We start from the raw sequence: 16,858 nt of genomic DNA, 5'->3' as shown, positions 1-16,858 counted from the left end.
ATTGAAGGTAAAATTTAATTAATTGTTATTTGAATTTTACACACTTATAATTTAATCGTTAAACGGTTGATACCCACACTATGGAATTGTTCCATAACAAAATTTTTAAACTTCCGCTGCACCGGGTATCAATCGTGATTGATCTGACCGCCAGTTTTCCAACAGGAATGCCTCGAATGTCTAAGGCATGACAGGTTTCGAGCGTAAGGTCTTTAAACTCATGCAGAACATAGTTTTGCCGGTATGCTTGTATCGATGCGTTCGGTAGGCACACGGGAAACTTCATGTTCAAAAGCATGAATTGGTTACAAGAAGAAGGCTGACGGTAGATCGTGAGCAGAAGAGGTCGACTGACATGCACTGACGCAGAGCATAGCTGGTTAGCTATCACGTGCCATTTCTCCGGACTTCTTTGTAGGAGGATAGTTAGGGAGACCTGGATGGGAGTACGCTTGCATGGATGCGTGTGTCGATTAGAAGCTTCATGCTCAAGAAACGAAGACTAGTACGATGATTTAAATACTGTATTGATGTAATTTTTAAACAGTATTTCAGTTGTAATGAATCATCATACTTTGGTTGTATTCTTTCGAGTTTGGTTGTACATTTCATTGTATTTTTGGAATACGGTAATTGTATTACATGAAATTGTAATAAAGATAATTTTACATAACTTGAAATAAGTGATACATGTTTTATTTATCCGGCAATTCGTGAATGATTGTATGATTGTGCGGAAGTTTGAATTGGGTTTATTTGATTAGTGTTCAACTATTACAACTCATGGAATTTGAGTGGGTTGATGGTGACTGTTTGACTTGTGGTTAGTCTAGGCATTTTCCTAGGATTGACCTAGTTAGTCAGTAGACTAAGATAGTACCAGCAATGAGTGGACTCATCTAGAGGCATTAAGATTATTGTTTTGTTTAGAACATTGGGCTTTGTTCTAGGTTGTTTTCTTAGAACACTAAGCTATTTAACCTTCGTTAGGTTGATACTTGTGATGATGGGTTTTCATCGAGATACCAGGTCCAGTATATGCCAAGAGTTGTGGACTATGACCATGAATAGACGTGATGGAGCGCGACCCTATGCCAGTGTTACTCTCGGAGTCCTTGTACTTCAGAGGGTACCTGGGAGCCTTCGTGCTTCAGGATTGGCGGTGAGAAGGCTACTCAGTCTAGGGATTTGGTAGCAGTCATGACAGGGTATGACCTTGGATTAAGATATCAGGTTTGATATCGATGGTTCGATATCGTCTGGTGTGCCAGAGATATAGTTTGAGTATTCTGCTGTAGGAACCAGTCATGGAGGGATTTCCTTGATAGGTGTGTACTCTGAGCAGATAGGTTTTAACCTTTGTGTTACTGCTAGACGTGTGGATCTAGTGAGTGGACGAATTTCTACCAGCGATGACTAGGGGTTGTCATCAGAGTTGTGGTTAGAGTTTCCCTGTGATAGGAATTATCCAAGAACTTGGTGGGATGTTGTTTTTAGACTTCAACTTGAATACGAGTACCATGATGATTGGATTTATCTGTGATGGATTATATCAGATGCTGAGGATTGTACAGGACTATTTAAGATGAGAGGAAAGCGTGGCCTATGATCGTGAAGCCTTGGTGGTTGTCCAGGTGGGTTAACATGGTAAGCTACCTTAGTCTTGAATTGTTGCACAATCTTAGCGAGGGATATAATCAGGAGTGTGTCCAGAGATTGTAAGAATCTTGGAGATTCCTTAGTTATTATTCTGAACTTGACGAATCGTGATGTTCATTCTGAATGAACGAGGCAAGGATAGTGAGTCCAGTGTTTGCGCTAAGTACTGTCTGATATTTTCAGAGATTGAGCGTAGGATTTTCCATGGGATGGAAATGGGCTTAGTTTATCTTGATGTTTGCCTTGGGTGAACAAGACAAAGATTGGTAGTGCTAAGGTGGCACGAGATTTGTGTTAATGACTACTAGTGGTTATTGGCTAACTCTGTCAGAGTTAGGTTGATTAAGTTCAGTGTACGAGGCAGCTGCCAGTATTAAGGCACGAGGTTGTGTTAATAGACTACTTATAGCTATTTTCTGGATTATTAAATGTGGGTGTGTTGAAACCAGAGCAATTTGGGTATTCCAAGTGTTTGGAAATAGTTCTTCGTGGCAGCTGAGTCATGGTTATTGATTGAGCCACGTAGGTTTAGATTATTAGCGATTGTTTGATCGGACAAGTGCGAGCATCAGTAGTTCGACGAGATCGATAGGGTAAATCCAATCAGTGATGATTTGGATATACCAATCGAGAAATACTTGAGATAGTATTTTGTCGCTTAGTGCTTAGGAGATGAGTACTGGGTACAGTCTCAGAGCATTCGGGAATTTAGATGATTTGGAGTCTATAGGTTTGTCAGAGATGAATATACCGGAAGATTTCAATTGACTTGTATGGTAAAGTTAGGTGTTAACTTGACAGGAGAAACAAGCGAATGAATTGGTAGTTCCCAGGACAGTGTTGGTGTGATGATGTCTTAGTATACCGTTGTGTTTGAGATCCAATGAGAATTGTGTACTCGTATGGACATCAGTTGACTGATCGTGAGGTGTAACATTAGCTGGGGATCTAGTTCTCAAGGTCCAGCAGAGTGTGTCACTAATTTCTAGTGTATAGTGCGTGAGATCATTGAGATGATCGAGACAGCCGTTGATCGACTTAGTAGCCAACGAGGTTTGTCTTTTGACTCGAATATCGGGACGGATCGAATTTGTTCTTTCGAGTCAGTAAGTCACATCCATGCAGACTGTTTGTCAAGAATATTGCGTTTTAGCAATGAACGACAATCAGGAGCGTTTTGTGTGACAAGTTACTTCGAGCATAAGTGTTTTCACGGAGTGACTAGAGAATAGATGAATTAGTCCTTTTAGCGCTAAGGCTGATGTTTTCAGCAAAGGAGCGATTTGATTTTTGAGAATCCATTGGGATTTAGTTTCCAGGATCTTTATGTTCAACCTTGGGAAGTTGGGATGAGTGATGATGGTATCATCAGAGACTCCGAGTTGAGTTATATCAGACGCATGTAACTATCGGGTGTCGAGACGGAACAGGAAGCATTTCCATATGTCTGTGTACTGTGAAATGTCCCAGTCGAGCATATTGGTGGGAGCTTGCCTTAGTCTTGATGAGCGTACAGTGATTGCAAGTATGTATAACAATCAGGAGGATGTCTATCGATTGAATTCGTGGGTGAATAACCTATGGTCGAGATGATGTAGATCATCAGAGGTGTGATAACTTCTATTGCAATGTATGCGTGACTTCTGAGGCCGATGGTTAGAAGATGACTTAGTGTCATTATCGGTAAGCGATGATAGTTTTCATCAGGGCACGGTGTTGAGTTATACTAAGAAACATGAACTGTGATTGGTACTAGACTGGATGGTCTGAGTTCCCAGTAATCGCTTAGGAAGCTCGTTCGCTTCGGTGGAGCATGGGATAGATGACCAGTTTGGAATCACGTTAAGCAGTTATGTTGGAGTATAGCTTTGGGTCAACAAGATTCTCTTGAGAAGAAATTCGGGCTTTGTTGTGTCAACACAGTGATGAGATTCGTGTTTCCTGACTAGAGGTGTTGAGCACCGATAACGTTTGGAACCATTAGATGGTTAGATCGAGTTTCGGTTAGTAATTCGATGAATGTCGTAAACCAGTCAGGTTTTGACTTGTTCTTCGTCAGTTTAAGACTTTTACTTGGGATGATGATCTCGATTAAGCGGGTGTTTGTATCCTTCGTGGGTAGTGAGATCATAGTCAGAATGGAAGATGTATCAGTGTTGTGACACACTAGCGCTAGAGGAGTTCGACTGTCGACCAGTAGCGCAATAATCTTCAATTGGAAGAATATTAATGTGGTGCAGCATTAATGGATGCTTACAGGGAATTTGACAAGAGTCTGAGTTTGTCGGAAGCTATTTTGACCAGACACTCAGGCAAGTATTTTTAATACGTTCTCGAGATTTTACCCTAGATTTCGAGGACGAAATCTTTTAAGGGGGGGATAATGTAGTAACCCGTATCCTAAATTAACGATTAATGCATAATTAATCATGTAACATGTTTAGGTTAAGTAAAACATGATTAAGGAAATTCCAAATGGGTTAACGGAGTTCAGAAATGGATTCAGGACACTCAAAAATGGTGGGTAAGGTTCGGAAGGTTCGGACGATCCGAACTAGGATTCAGAGGATCCGAACATGGGCGGAGGCAGGCTTCGAAGGCTTTGAAGACTTCGGACGATCCGAAGTGGGTTCGGACGATCCGAACTATAGCCCAGCCAGCTGTCCCAAATTATATGTCATCGATGACATCATCCGGACAGGGTTCAGACGACCCGAAGGGCGAGATCGGACTATCCGAACAGTGTTCGGGATAGGTGCATGGTTGCATGCGATTGGATTGACACGTGGCGGAGAACGGATGATCCGATGAGATGATCGGACAGCCCGAAGCAGTTCGGATGCTCCGAAGGCTAGTTCAGACGATCCGAACGTGTTCTATAAATATGAGGTCCGAGCTCCTCATTCGTGCAAATTCCGAAATCCTCTCCTTTGTCCACGTGGCTCTATTTTAGGGCTTTGGGTACTCTTATTTTAGAGTTGGAGTAGGGAAAATATTCTAGCATAGTCAGACAGTGTCTGACATAGTAGCGGAGCAGTGCTCGTGTAGTGGAGCCGTGCTCAAGGCTGTGGAGCTGCAGCAGGGGTGTGCCCCTAGTTGCGGGATAGTCGCCATCAGTGGGCTGACGACGGACGCAGGTATAGCTATGGTCTCCTTAAATTATTTAGGAGTATGCAATAGCTTAGTTAAGGCTTTTAGAGCTTAATTAATGATGCATGGGTATTTGCATTGTAGAGTTGATGTTAGGCTTGGAACCTAGAGTGGGACTGCTAGGACTGCCTGTAGTAAGGTACGTAAGTACTGACTAAGATGGCCAACATGATATATATTGTATGTTTTACATGAGTATGTGCTACTTGTTTTACCATGTTTTTTGGCTTTAGCACATGCATGTTTTTACGCTTGACTGCATCTGGTATGATGTGAGTTATTGGCAGTTTCCATCAGTGTGGCGTTACTTCCTGTGGATTCGTGTCTGGGGACACTCAGCCCCTAGTTTTGCTATCACTAGGAGCGACCACGATGGTGGAGGAGATGCTATAGTTGATAGGTGAATATAGGAGCGGCACCACATATTTTCTACCCGATATTGCCCAGTATATTCATGGAGCCTCTGAGTACTGTTTTACTCTCGTTTTAAATACACTTATGTGCTGCATATATTTTATATATCATTTCTTTTGTATTGAGCTTAGAGCTCACGTCCAGTCTTTTCTGTGTATCTGGATACCCCATTCGACGGGGCAGGTGTAGGTGCAGGATTGATCACCAGGAGCTTGAAGTAGCCAGTGACCAATGAAGACAGCAGGATTAGCTGTAGGTCTTGCCCTTTAGGCTTTTTTATTCGATTGGGTTGTATAATCAAATTTGTTTAACCGGTTGTATTCTGCCGGTCTGCTTTTATTTAAGACTTCCGCAGTGATTTATTTTAATGCATGCTTAATTATGCTCTTAACTCTGATTAGGTAGTGGATCCGGGTTGGGTCGCTACAACTGCATATCATCCTCAGATAGACGGACAGTTAGAGCGGATTATCCAAACACTTGAGGATATGCTGAGAGTTGTAGTGCTAGATTTTGGCACTAGTATCGAGATGACTCCATTTGAATCATTGTATAGAAAGAAGTGCAGATCTCCTCTTTACTGGGATGATATCTCAAAGGCACATGATATTGGGCCAAATATGATTCAAGAGATGACAGATAAAGTGAGGCTTATTTAGAAGAGAACGAAGACAACTCAATATAGACATGCCAAGTATGAAAATGTCAGACGCAGAACTTTGTGTTTTGAACAGGGAGACAAAGTGTTTTTGAAAATTTATCCTTTCAGAGGCACTGTCAGATTTGTCAAGAAAGGGAAGTTGTCTCCAAGATTTATCGGTCCTTACGAGATTCTCGAGAAGATAGACGATCTTGCCTATCGAATTGCTCTTCCTCCAGCTCTTTTTGGGATACATGATGTCTTTCATGTTTCTATGCTGCGGAAGTATCAGCCTAATTTTTCTCACGTACTTCAGCCAGACGAGGCTGAACTTGACGATACATTGAGCTATTTTGAGAAGCCGATACAGATACTGGATCAAAAGGAAAAGCAACTCAGAAACAATACCATTCCGCTAGTGAAAGTTCAGTGGAGTCGTCATGGAGTTGAAGAAACTACCTGGGAAGTCGAGTCAGATATGAGACAGAGATTTCCTGAGCTATTTCACTGATGTGAGTTCTTATTCAGTATTTTTGTTATTTATTTATATTATATGCGTACAGATTGCATGCGATTTCGAAGACGAAATCATATCTTAGAGGGGGAGAATTGTAAGGCCTAAGATTATTTAATTTTAATCCAAGAATATTTAATTTGAGAATTTGGAGTTTAGATTTAAATTCTAATATTCTTAAATTATTAGGATTGAAATTGAATTAAAAAGATTGACAGAGGACTGAATTGCAAATAAGCAAGACTTCAGGGGTCAAAGTGCAATTTTGATATTTTTAGTGGGACGCATGTATTGCTATGTATATCAACGTGTAATATGTATGTTTCAGATCAGATTTTAGCAGCAATAAATCGAGACCCCTTCATATTTCATATTTCAACTTCAAATTTCATTTTTAATCTTAGATATCTCAAGATCCGACAATCCGATTTTTAATCCGAGCATAGTTTTGCGATCCTCTCTTCAAGAGCTACGAAGTGATGTAAATATTATATTGATTCAGAATATTTTGAAATTGAGATGTTGAAGAACTCAGAATTTGATAATGTATATTCGTTTTTGAGATTATTTGTATTTTTATATCAAAGTCGGATCGAAGAACGAGTGCCGTATGAATTTGTTATGATTTTTCAGAAGTTATATTTGACCCTATGCTTCTGATTTTGCTGATATATGGTGATATATTGCTGGTATGTGATGTGTTTGAAGTAGATTAGATTGGTAGAATTGATAGAGTTGAGTTTGGGTTACAGGTTTTGTTGCCGTTACGTCGGTTTGAAAATGGTTGAGTTTGAAGTTATATGATTGAGCTGAGCTTGATTGGAGTTGATTGCTGATATAAATATCTTGTGTACATTTCATTTCAGATTTTTAGTGAAGGCCTTCGAGCTCGGGATTCCATATTTCGAACCGGGAAAGAAAAGAACAAGGTTTGTGACTTCTAGCCTTGAGGATTGAGTTGAGTTGTGAGCAGATTTTGATAGAGCTTATGTGATTGCAGCTTATCAGATTTGAGGAGCTTTGAAAATCAGAAAAATAAAGGTATAAGAAAACATTTAGGTTGAGGGAAGTTAACACTCAAGATAGATTCATTTGAGTGTCTCTAAAACAACATACTTGCTTGTTTCTTTATGTGACTACTTGAGATTGCTTGGTATATTGATTTACTTGCTAAACTAGCTTGTATTGATATGTTGGTTCTTATTTGAATTCTTCTAGATTATGTTAAATTCATATTAAGCCAACAATCCTTTGAGATTTTGAATGAAGATTCGCCTAAAGAATACGGACGTTTGGACGTATATTGAGGAGCCTAGGAGATAGAACTACTCCTATCGCTGAAGCTCAATATAGTGGGCCAAAGTCCGGGAATAAGAATTCAACGCCACCCCGAATGGAAGAGTAGGTGGGAGATTTGTTGCATTCTTCTTCCCCAGGATCCCAAAAGAACTGATATCGAACTGATAACCGATATGAAATCATGCATTGCTTTAAGCTTATTATAGAAGAGTTTCTATTACTTAAAGACTTGTTTGATATGTTATATGTTAAGTTACATTTAAGTATATTCATGATTATGTTGTTTATACTGGGAATTATATTCTCACCGAAGTTATCCGGTTATTGCTTTGTTTATATGTGTGCATGGAAATAGGTGGGGCAGGAATGAGTCAAAGGCGACCGTGAAAGAGCGAGACGAAAAGATTAGAAGTGGAGACTTCGAGTTAAGATGTAGAAGTGCTGTCAAACTTGTGTTTTAAACTAATGTTATAATGTGTATATGATATCAAACACTTGTATGAACTTAGTTGTTGAGAGGTTAGATATAAATTTGTATAGATGTAAAAACTTGAGTTTTTGTACCTGAAGTTCGGTAGTTGTTAATCCAGAATGCATGTTTAGATTGAGTATGAGTGTTGTTACTTCCACTTGTATGTATTTTGAGCTGTTATAGGTGGAAATACATCAGAAATCCTTACTTTGACAGTAATAGCAGATTTTCTGAAGTGCAAAAGCAGAATTTTTGAAGTTCGGGCAGAGTTCCTCTCGCTCGAGCGCAGCATTGGGCGCTAGAGCGAGCCACATTGTGGCTTGAACCCGAGGAGGGCTCGCTCGAGCGCATGAACATGCGCAGGAGCGAGACATGCTCGGGTTCAACCTTAAATTTTTTTTTATGTTGATTGCTTTTTTTCTTGTCTGAAATTCATTAAGATTAATTGCCCAATAAGAATTTATATTAGCCCGAGGTCCCCACAACTCGACTCAAAAATAGTCCTAGTTCTCAAGCTAAACATCCTATAGGCTCGACTATTTGATGAATATCCCAAGAACACACATTTATCACTTTTTGCATCAAACTTAGCAAAATGATCTCTATTATTCAAAACGTAACTTACACATCCAAACACATGAATGTTAGAGTAGGTGTCCTTCGAGCCAAGTGTGGGCCGATGGTACTTAAGAGAACTCTTGTAGTGACCCAACCCGGATCCACTATCTAATCAGAGTTATAGTAAAAGCGCACGCAATAAAAGCTTAAAGCGTAAAGTGTGGATAATTAAAATACAACAAATCCAATCGGCAGAATACAACCGACGTTATCACAAGTGTATAAAATACTGTTTATACAACCAAATCGAAGGTTCAGGATAAATAAATCCCTACCCTCTACAACCTTGAACTCTCCCTAACTCTCAATCCTGCTGGGAGCCGCCTGGACCGTCCAGCCTCAAACCTGCCCCGCCACAAGGTACACAATACCCAAACACAGGGGCGTGAGCTAGAACGCTCAATACGAAGCAATGATATAAATACAAATATGCGCACACAGATGATTTAAAACTCAAGTGAAAACACTTGCTCATGGCGCCGGGAATATACAGTACCGGCTAGAGACCTACTCCGCGGGGTACTCGTATATTCCATATCAGGGCTGAGCCAACCCCATCCTGACCCGAATCCAAAACAGGATACAAGCCTCATATGGAAACTGTCATACCTGACTCGAGTCCAAAATGAGATCATCGTTCCCTATGGAGACTTTCAATGACTCACATCTCTCCGGATGCAGTCACACGTAAAATCATGTATGTGCTAAGGCGGTAAAACATGCTAAAACATGATAAAACATATAGCACATACTCATGCAACATATAAGCAAATATATCATGCCGGCTATCTCGGTCAGTACTTACGTACCTCTTACACTGCTCGTCAAACCTAGCTCTGCTGGTCTAGACTCCAAGCCTACTAGTCCAGTCTACTAGCTACTACAATGCAAATATCCATGCATCAACAATTAAGCTCTAAAAGCCTTAACTAAGCTATTGCATACTCCTAAATATTTTTAGGATGCCAAAGCTATACCTGCATCCGTCGTTAGCCCTTTGCTGAAGATAGCCTCAAAACTAGGTCGTAGCTCTGCGACGACGTCTAGATCACTAAGCCACTTCTGGATTTCCCGTAGGATGCCTAGATCTCCCTAGATCTGAGTTAGAAGTCTTATGAATCGAGAGAGAAGAGAGGGAATTGGTGTGAGAAATGAGCATCTCGAACCCTATATTTATAGGCGATGTTCGGAACCTCCGAACCCAGTTCGGAACGTCCGATCACGATCGGAACTTCCGATCGCCCCTTCGGAGCTTCCGATCGCCCGATATTACGTCAGCCATGACGTCACCTTGCTGATGTAACCGATGACGTGTACACTGAGTCCGATCGGAGCTTCCGATCTCGCCGACGGAGCTTCCGATCTCGATCGGAGCCTCCGATCCTGGCACGGAGCTTCCGATCCACTTCGGATCGTCCGAACTCCTCTTCGAACAAATTCAATTAATTTGAGTGTTCTGAATCCATTTCTGATGTTCGTTATCCCAACAGGTACTTACTTAATCATGTTTTACTTAATCTAAACATGATCACGTGATTAATTACTCATTTAATCACTAATCAGAAATGCGAGTTACTACATTCTCCCTCACTTAAGAAATTTCGTCCTCGAAATTTAAGTCTTAGAGGAAAACATAAATAGCCAACCAAATGTTCTTTATGATAAGCACCAACTCGATACAAAGAAGTACAAAGTCTCAAAATAACTCGGGGTGCTCGGCTAACATCCGACTCTCTAACTCCCAAGTATCTTCCTCTGTCCCTCTACATTGCCACTGTACCATCACCAACGGTATATGCTTGTTACGAAGTACCTTGTCCTTCCTGTCAAGAATCCGCAGGGGTTTCTCCACATACGATAGATCCCGATCTACCTTTACCTCGGTCGGATGCAAAATATGCGACTCGTCCGCCACATACTGCCTCAACAAGGACACGTGGAACACATTGTGGATCTCCGAAAGATTGGGTGGCAAGGCCAGACGATAAGCAACATCCCCAACCTTCTCGAGAATCTTGAAAGGACCAATAAATCTAGGTGTCAGCTTACCCTTGCGGCCAAACCTCATCACCTTCCGAAAAGGTGACACACGCAAGAAAACATATTCCCCTACCTCAAAATGAAGTGGCCTGCAGTGAGTGTTCGCGTAGCTAGCCTGTCGATCCTGGGCTGCCTTAACCCTGCGTCGGATCAACTCTACTGCATCAATCATCTGCTGAATCATCTGAGGACCCTCAACCTGACGCTCGCCAACCTCGTCCCAAAATAAAGGTGTACAAAAACGACGTCCATAAAGAGCCTCAAATGGTGCCATGCCAATGCTGCGATGAAAACTATTGTTGTAGGCGAACTCCACCAATGGTAAATGATCATGCCACGCTGGACCAAAATCCATCTCCGCCGCGCGAAGCATATCCTCTAGAGTACAGATAGTCCTCTCCGATTGTCCATCAGTCTCTGGATGATAAGCCGTACTCAAGCTCAAAGTAATACCAAGGGCTCGCTGGAAACTACCCCAAAATCTCGAGGTGAACCTCGGATCTCTATCGCTGACAATGCTCAACGGAATCCCATGCAATCGCACAATCTCCCGCACATACAATTGTGCCATCCTATCAAAGGTGTAATCGCGGTTATAGGGAAGAAAATGCGCTGACTTCGACAACCGATCCACGACAACCCAAATAGCATCACAATTCCTGGAAGACATAGGCAAGTGGGTGACAATGTCCATCGTCACATGCTCCCACTTCCATTCAGGAATCTCTAGGCTGTGAAGTAACCCTCCGAGTCGTCTAAACTCTGCCTTGACTTGTTGACACACAAGGGATCGGGATACGAACTGATAAACGCTGCGCTTCATCCCTTTCCACCAAAATCGAGTGCGAAGATCCTTATACATCTTCATGCTGCCTGGGTGTACAGAGAATCGACTGCGGTGAGCTTGCAATAAGATTCTCATCCCTCAAAGTAGAATCCTCGGGTACCACAACTCGACCAGAAAGACACAACAGACCGTCTCCTTGCAGATGAAAACCAGAAGTATTATCACCTTCAGCCAGCCGGGCCAACTTCTGAGTCTTCAGATCAGAATTCTGAGCTTCCCGGAATCATCTGTATAGCGCTGGCTCTGCAAGCACAGAAGAGACACGAATCCCTGTTGTTCTTTCTTATGACGGAACGTGAATCCCAAAGAACAACACTCCTCCACTGCCCCCGAAACCGAACTGGTACGAAGGAAACTCACATAAACTTTGCGACTAAGCGCATCAGCAACGGGGTTAGAAGAACCTAGATGGTACTTGATCTCACAATCGTAATCCTTCAACAGATCCATCCAATGACGCTGCCGCATGTTCAACTCAGCCTGGGTAAACAGATACTTCAAACTCTTATGATCGGTGAAGATCTCAAATCGTTCTCCGTACAAATAGTGACGCCATATCTTAAGAGCAAAGACAATGGCTGCAAGCTCTAAATAATGTACGGGATAGTTCTACTCGTGAATCTTCAACTGTCTGGATGCATAAGCAATCACATGGCCATTCTGAGTCAACACACACCCCAAACCCTGGAGAGAAGCATCAGTGAAGACTACAAAACCACTTGATCCAGACGGTAAAGCAAGAACTGGAGTTGTCGTCAGACGACGTCTCAACTTACAAAAACTGTCTTCACAAGCATCAGACCAAACAAAAGAAACGTATTTCTTCGTCAACTGAGTCAAAGGCTTAGCTATCTGAGAGAAATTCTCCACAAAACGACGATAGTATCCTGCTAAACCAAGGAAACTACGAATCTCAGAAGCTGTAGTCGGACGCGACCAATTCAAAATAGCCTTTGTCTTGCTAGGATCAACAGATACGCCATCTTGAGAAATGACATGACCAAGGAACACAACTCGATCAATCCAGAAGTCACACTTACTCAGCTTTGCGTACAACTGTCTCTCCCTCAAGACCTGGAGTACAGTATAGAGATGGTAGGCATGCTCATCCATGCTGCAAGAATACACCAAAATGTCATCCATGAACACCACCACGAACTTATCCAGAAAGTCGCGGAAAACTCTGTTCATCAGATCCATAAAAACAGCTGGAGCATTCGTCAACCCAAACGGCATCACTAGAAACTCATACTGTCCATACCGCGTACGAAATGCTATCTTAGGAATGTCCTCCTGTCGAACTCGCAACTGATGATACCCAGACCGAAGATCAATCTTCGAATAGATAGAAGTACCCTGCAACTGATCAAAGAGATCATCTATCCGCGGAAGAGGATACTTATTCTTCACTGTCACCTGATTCAACTGACGGTAGTCAATACACAACCGCATCGAACCATCCTTCTTCTTGACAAACAGTACTGGGGCTCCCCATGGAGAAACACTAGGTCTAATATAACCCTTATCAAGAAGATCTTACAATTGCTTCTGCAGCACTTTCATTTCTGACGGTGCCAATCGGTAAGGAGTCCTGGAAATCGGTGTAGTTCCTGGCACTAACTCAATGCCAAACTCAATCTCCCTTACTGGTGGCAATCCTGGAATCTCCTCCGGAAACACATCTGGAAATTCACGAACCACTGGTATCTCTTGGATATCTGGCTCTCCTAAGGATGCGTCAATGGCGTAGATAAGGTAGCCTTCCCCGCCAGACTCTAAAGCACGTCGGGCCTTCAGAGCTGAAACTACTGGCATCGGGGGTCGCGCTCCCTCACCATAGAAATACCATGACTCGTCATCCTCTGGACGAAACTGAACAAACCTCTGATAGCAATCCACTATCGCTCGGTAGGTAGTCAATAGATCTATCCCAATGATGCAATCGAAATCCTCCATCGCTAGAATCATTAGGTTAGCACTAAGCTGATGTCCCTCAAAATCCAAAACACAACCCCCAACTAGACGCTTGGCTAAAACCTCGCTCCCCATAGGAGTAGAAACCACTAGCAACACGTCTAAAGGAATAAATGGCAATCTATACTTCTTAGCGAAACGTGCTGAGACAAAAGAATGTGATGCACCGGTATCAATTAAAACATATGCAGGAAAACCACATAAACTACAGATACCTGCAATCATCCGATTTCTGTCAGCCTCTGCCTGCTCCTGGTTAAGCGCAAAGACCTGACCCTGGGTACGTGGTCTCAACGAAGAATGACCCCGAGAAGGAGTCTGAGTAGGTTGTCTCTGAGACTGCTGCGGATGCTGGCGCTGCTGTGAAAACTGCTGCTGGAAAGGTGGCTGCTGGTACTGAGGTGGCTGAACAGATGCCTGAGAACCTCCAGAACCACTCGCTGCCCCAATCAGCATAGGACAATATCTCTTAATGTGACCCTCCTGGCCACACTGGAAACATGCAGTGGCCGATCGACCACACTGCCCTGGCGGATATCTGCGTCGGCACTGAGTACACCAGTTCGGTCTCTGTCCACCAAAACGATGCACTCCACCAGATCCAGAGGAAGAAGAAGAAGTACCTCCTGGCTTCTTGAAGGACTGTCCTCTCGGACCCAAAGGACTAGAGCTCGCTGGCCTGGAAGAAGAAGAATAAAGTCCCCTGTTCCTCCGAATACTATCCTCGGCCTGGCGACAACGGTCCACCAAATCCTCATAAGTCCCAACGCCGCCCACAGCAACCATCCGATGAATGTAAGGATTCAAACCCTAAAGGAAATGGTCAAACTTCGCCATAGAACTATCAGCAATATGAGGACAAAAGGGTAGCAGATCAAAGAACTTCTGCTGGTACTCCTCGATCGTCATCGTCCCCTATCGCAAACTCAACAACTCGCTGGCTTTCGCCTGACGAAGAGCTGGAGGAAAATAAAATCTCTGATAGGCAGTCCGGAACTCAACCCAAGTAGCTGCACCTCTAGCTGCTATGAACGGTGCGGAAGTAGATCTCCACCACTTCCTCGCTCTGCCCTCAAGCATAAAGGCAAGAATCTCCATCCTATCCTCAGCCGTGCAACGGAATTCCTGGAAGCACTGCTCCATCCTCTCCATCCAATCCTCCGCCTCTTCAGCTGTCTCACCCCCCGTCAAAGGCTTCGGGCTAACTTCCTTAAACCTACGCATGCTGACTCGCCTGCGCTCCTTGGGCTGTCCCCGACGTCTACGATCATCTGGATCGCCCCAACGACCGCCGTCTACGCTACCGTGACTCTCGTCGTAATCTGCCATCTGTTACATAAGAACAGATAATTACTTAATCCGCTTTACGATATTCCCAGTGCAATGCGTCGCTCTGATACCAAAAATGTAGTGACCCAACCCGGATCCACTATCTAATCAGAGTTATAGTAAAAGCGCACGCAATAAAAGCTTAAAGCGTAAAGTGCGGATAATTAAAATACAACAAATCCAATCGGCAGAATACAACCGACGCTATCACAAGTGTATAAAATACTGTTTATACAACAAAATCGAAGGTTCAGGGTAAATAAATCCCTACCCTCTACAACCTTGGACTCTCCCTAACTCTCAATCCTGCTGGGAGCCGCCTGGACCGTCCAGCCTCAAACCTGCCCCGCCACAAGGTACACAATACCCAAACACAGGGGCGTGAGCTAGAACGCTCAATACGAAGCAATGATATAAATACAAATATGCGCACACAGATGATTTAAAACTCAAGTGAAAACACTTGCTCATGGCGCCGGGAATATATAGTACCGGCTAGAGAGCTACTCCGCGGGGTACTCGTATATTCCATATCAGGGCTGAGCCAACCCCATCCTGACCCGAATCCAAAACAGGATACAAGCCTCATATGGAAACTGTCATACCTGACTCGAGTCCAAAATGAGATCATCGTTCCCTATGGAGACTGTCAATGACTCACATCTCTCCGGATGCAGTCACACGTAAAATCATGTATGTGCTAAGGCGGTAAAACATGCTAAAACATGATAAAACATATAGCACATACTCATGCAACATATAAGCAAATATATCATGTCGGCTATCTCGGTCAGTACTTACGTACCTCTTACACTGCTGGTCAAACCTAGCTCTGCTGGTCTAGACTCCAAGCCTACTAGTCCAGTCTACTAGCTACTACAATGCAAATATCCATGCATCAACAATTAAGCTCTAAAAGCCTTAACTAAGCTATTGCATACTCCTAAATATTTTTAGGATGCCAAAGCTATACCTGCGTCCGTCGTTAGCCCTTTGCTGACGATAGCCTCAAAACTAGGCCGTAGCTCCGTGACGACGTCTAGATCACTAAGCCACTTCCAGATTTCCCGTAGGATGCCTAGATCTCCCTAGATCTGAGTTAGAAGGCTTATGAATCGAGAGAGAAGAGAGGGAATTGGTGTGAGAAATGAGCATCTCGAACCCTATATTTATAGGCGACGTTCGGAACCTCCGAACCCAGTTCGGAACTTCCGATCGCCCCTTCGGAGCTTCCGATCGCCCGATATTACGTTAGCCATGAAGTCACCTTGCTGAAGTAACCGATGACGTGTACACTGAGTCCGATCGGAGCTTCCGATCTCGCCGACGGAGCTTCCGATCTCGATCGGAGCCTCCGATCCTGGCACGAAGCTTCCGATCCATTTCGGATCGTCCGAACTCCTCTTTGAACCAATTCAATTAATTTGAGTGTTCTGAATCCATTTCTGATGTTCGTTATCCCAACAGGTACTTACTTAATCATGTTTTACTTAATCTAAACATGATCACGTAATTAATTACTCATTTAATCACTAATCAGAAATGCGGGTTACTACAACTCTTGTATGACAATATTTATTTTAATAATATTTGACATTATTTAATTTGACACACCTTTATCTGTATACATATTCTAGCTGTATAGATAAAGACCTTGAATATACAAATAGTAGAACAAAAATGAGATGATCATGTGATGATTATCATGAAACCCATATTTGGAATACTGTATATTCTAAATTGTTCCTAGTTGATTCAGCCACCACAAAGAAAGATAACGGTCGCTTGAGCTTGAGACTAGTATTTGCAATGTGAGTACCACGTTTCATTGGTAGGGGACATGGTGATGTCCAAGCATGCAAATAGGTGCTCCTTGTAGAGTGCACTGAACAACCCTCCCTA

Source organism: Henckelia pumila, chromosome 1, assembly GCF_033568475.1.
Source record: "Henckelia pumila isolate YLH828 chromosome 1, ASM3356847v2, whole genome shotgun sequence".
Lineage (NCBI taxonomy): Eukaryota > Viridiplantae > Streptophyta > Magnoliopsida > Lamiales > Gesneriaceae > Henckelia > Henckelia pumila.
Note: the sequence above shows the minus strand (reverse complement) of the source record.